This window comes from Cynocephalus volans, chromosome X, assembly GCF_027409185.1.
Source record: "Cynocephalus volans isolate mCynVol1 chromosome X, mCynVol1.pri, whole genome shotgun sequence".
Taxonomy (NCBI): Eukaryota; Metazoa; Chordata; class Mammalia; order Dermoptera; family Cynocephalidae; genus Cynocephalus; species Cynocephalus volans.
This window is the reverse complement of record NC_084478.1, coordinates 132,547,353-132,551,774: the sequence shown is the minus strand read 5'-3', so window position 1 is coordinate 132,551,774 and position 4,422 is coordinate 132,547,353.

Genomic DNA, 4,422 nt, shown 5'->3' with positions numbered 1-4,422 from the left:
AAACCAAAAACCCTTTAGTTGGACTAACAAAAAAGAGAAGACTCAGCTAAATAAAAGCAGAAATGAGAAAGGAGACATTACAACTGATACCACAAAAATACAAATAATGTAAGAGATGACTATAAAAAACTGTATGTGAACAAGTTGGAAAACCTAGAAGAAATGGATAAATTCCCAGACATATACAACTTCTCAAGGCTGAATCATGAAGAACTAGAAAATCTAAACAGACCAATAATGAGTAATGCGATTATAGCAGTAATTTAAAAGTCTCTGAACAAGGAAAACCCCAGGGCCATATAACTTTACTGCTGAATTCTACCAAACATTTAAAGGAGAACTAATACCAATGCTTCTCAAACTCTTACAAACAATTGAAGAGGAGGGAATACGTCCAATCTCGTTCTGTGAGGCCAGCATTACCCTCATACCAAAACTGGAAAAAGACACAACAAAAAAAGAAAACTACAGACCAATATCTCTAATGAACACACATGTGAAGATCCCCAGTACAATACTAGCAAACAGAACCCAATCACACGTTTAAAAGCTCATTGGCCATGATCAAGGGTGATTCATCCCAGGGATGCAAGGGTGGTTCAACATATGCAAATCAATAAACGTGATATATCACATCAACAGAATGAAGGGGGAAAAATCACATAATCATTTCAATGGATGAAGGAAAAGCATTTGATAAAATCCAACACCCCTTCATGATAAAAACACTCAACAAATTAGGTATAGAAGGAATTTACCTCAACACAATAAAGGTCAAAAATGAAAAACCCACGGCTAACACGATACAGAATGAACGAAAATTGGAGGCTTTTCCTCTGAGATCTGGAACAAGACAAGGATGCCCGCTTTCCCCACTCTTATTCAACATAGCACTGGAAGTTCTAGCAGAGCAATAAGGCAAGAGAAGGCAATAAAGAGCATCTAAATTCAAAAGGAGGAAGACAAACTATCCCTATTTGTAGATGACATGATCATATACACAGAAAACCCTAAAGACTCCACCAAAAAATTACTAGAACTAACAAATGACTTCAGTAGAGTGGCAGGATACAAAATCAGCACACAAAAATCAATAGCCTTCCTATCCGCCAGTAACGAAATAGCTGAAGAAGAGATCAAGAAGGTAATCCCATTTAAAATGGTTACCAAAAAAATGAAAACCTAGTAGTAAATTTAACCAAGGAGATTAAAGAAATCTACAATAAAAACTATACAACATTGGTGAAAAACATTGAAGAGGATACAAATAAATAGAAAAATATCCCATGTTCATGTGTTGGAAGAATTAACATCATCAAAATGTCCATTGTACCCAAAGCAATCTGCACATTCACACAATCACTATCCAAATACCAATGATATTCCACACAGAAATAGAAAAAACGATCTTAAAATTTGTATGGAACTAAAAACGACCCCGTATAGCTAAAGCAATCTTGAACAAAAAGAACAAAGTTTGGAAACATCACACTTCCTGACTTCAAAATATACTATAAAGCTATAGCAACCAAACACCATGGTACTAGTATAAAAGTAGACAATGGAACCGAATAGATAGCCCATAAAAATAGACAATGGAACCAAATAGAGAGTCCAGAAATAACCCCACGCACTTACAGCCAACTAAATTTCGACAAAGTTGTCAGGAATATACAATAGGGAAAGGACAGCCTCTTCCATAAATGGTGCTGGGAAAACTGGATATTCATATGCAGAAGATTGGAACTAGTCCCCTATTTCTCACTATACACAAAAATCAATTCAAAATGGATTAAACACCTAAATTTAGGACCTGAAACTATGAAACTACTAGAAGAAAACAGAGGAGAAATGCTACACAAAATGGGAGTGGGCAACGTGTTTTTGAGCAAGACTACTGAGGCACAGCAACGAAAGCAAAAATATGCAAATGGGACTACATCAAACTAAAAAGCTTCTGCACAGAAAGAGACACTATCAACAGAGTGAAGAGACAACCTACAGAATGGAAGAAAGTGCTTGCAAACTATACATCAGATAAGGAGCTAATATCCAGAATTATACAAGCAACTCAATCAACTCAACAGAAAAAAAAAAGAAAGAAAGAAAGAAAGAAAGAAAGAAAAAAGAAAAATGACCCAATTAAAAATGAGCAAAGGACCCAAACACACATTTCTCAAAAGGAGACATACAAATAGTCAAAAAGCACATGAAAATATGCTCAAAATCACTAATCACCAGGTAAATCACCAGGTGAATGCAAATTAAAATCACAATATCATCTTACCCCAGTTAGAATGGCTGTTATCAACAAGACAGAAAATAACAAATGCCGGTGAGAATGCAGAGGAAAAGGAATTCTCCTACATTGTTGGTGGGGATATAAATTGGTACAGCCACTGTGGAAAACAGTATGGAAGTTCCTCACAGAACTGAAAATAGATCTACCTCAAGACCTATCTATCCCGCTACTGGGTATATACCCAAAGGAAATAAAATCAATATATCAAAAGGACACCTGCACTCGCATGTTCATTGCAACGTTATTCGCAATAGCCAAGAGAAGGAACCAACTTGAATGCCCATCAATGGATGGATGAATGGGGAAAAAAACCCACAATGGAATACTATTCAGCTATGAAAAGAAATAGTGTCCTACCATTTGCAGCAACACGGATGGAACTGGAAACCATCATGTTAAGTGCAGTAAGTCAGGTAAACAAGACAAATACCACATGATCTCACTCATATGTGGAATATTTTTTAGGTGCGTCTCATAGAAATATAGAGTAGAACAATAGTTACCAGAGGTCGGGAGGGCAGGAAGTGGGGGAGGAGGAAAAGCGGTGAACTAAGTGGTACAAAACTATGCTATCTACCCTAAGTGAATCATTGTGCAGTATATGCATGTATTGAAGCACACTGTACCCCACAAACATGTACAAGTAAATGTTAAAATAAAACTGAAGTAAAATAAAACCAGACTTGTGATTAAAAGATTTTTCTTTAGTCTTGCAATCTCTTAACCAGTTATTAATATAATTAGAAAGAGCTTAGAAAATCAAGTGAGCACAGACTGCAATACATTCGCGCACACCCCCTACTCATTGATCCCCCGCTGGAGTCCTGCGTCGGTGCTCTAGGTGGCAGCCACCGACCTGCCTGTGCCGCTGCAGCGTCACAGACTGTGAAGAGAGGTAATGAATGGAAGCTGAGGGCCCCTGATGAGGCTCACAACACAAAAACGATTTAATTACTACAAAGAAGAGGCCAGTATAGTGCCGTAGAAGTGGAAGTGACACCTGCGCCTGGGCTGGAATTCTTCAGTAGCAGCCCTCTGCGAGCCGGATTCCACTGGGCGCCTGAACCTACTGGTGTGCTCTGGCCTCCCCTCACTTCCCATTCACGAAACACAGGCTGCTCCTAGGAAACAGCAAGAGGAGCATCTTGCCACTCAGAGGTGGGACGAGAGTGGTGGGAGGAAGGGGCGAGGTTGTTCTCTCAGTAACGAAAGTGCATGCTCAGCAATCGCGGGGCGGGCAGACGAGCCAGGATTGCAAAATCGACCTTTATGCGAAAGTGTACCCTCTGGTGCCCCCAAAGTCAGGCAACAGAGTTTCCACCGAAAACTTTCTTATGAGAAATTCCCCCAAAGCACATAACTTCTCTGACTCAATTCAGCTCTTGGACCTCACTCAGTGAACAATTCCTTTCAATATCCAAAAGTGTGGTCCAGTTTCTCCATTTAAAATTATCTCAGAAATGGCTTCTAACATTGTATCACTTTCTCCATAGTTTTTGTCCTTTTATCTTTATTTTTTATTGAAACATGATTATACATATTACTGGAGTACAGAATTTAATATCAATACCTGTGTATAATATGTGATGATCAAATCTGGATTATTAGTAGATTCATCATTACACGATGTAATCATTTTTTGTGACCCTTTACTAATTTCTCGCTAATCCTCCTCCTCTGCCCCCTTTCCCACCTCTGATAAACTCAGTTCTATTATCTCCTTTTGAAAGTTCAATGAACTACAGATAGATCTTCCATACAATCCACCAATCCCACTTCTGAGTATATACCCAAAGTAATGGAAATCATCATGCCGAAGAGATACATGCACCCCCAACCTCATCGCAGCTCTATTTACAGTAGCCAAGATATGGAACCAACCTAAATATCCATCATCGGACCACTTGATAAGGAAAATGTGGTATATATACACTATGGAATACTACTCAGTCATCAAAAAAAAAAAAAAAAAAGAGTGAAATTCTGCCATTCACAGCAACACGGATGAGCCTGGAGAAAATTATATTAAGTGAAATAAGCCAGGCACAGAGGGAAAAAGACGGCAAGTCCTCACTCATATGTGGGAACTAAGAGAGAAGGAAGGAAAGAAAGAACACAAT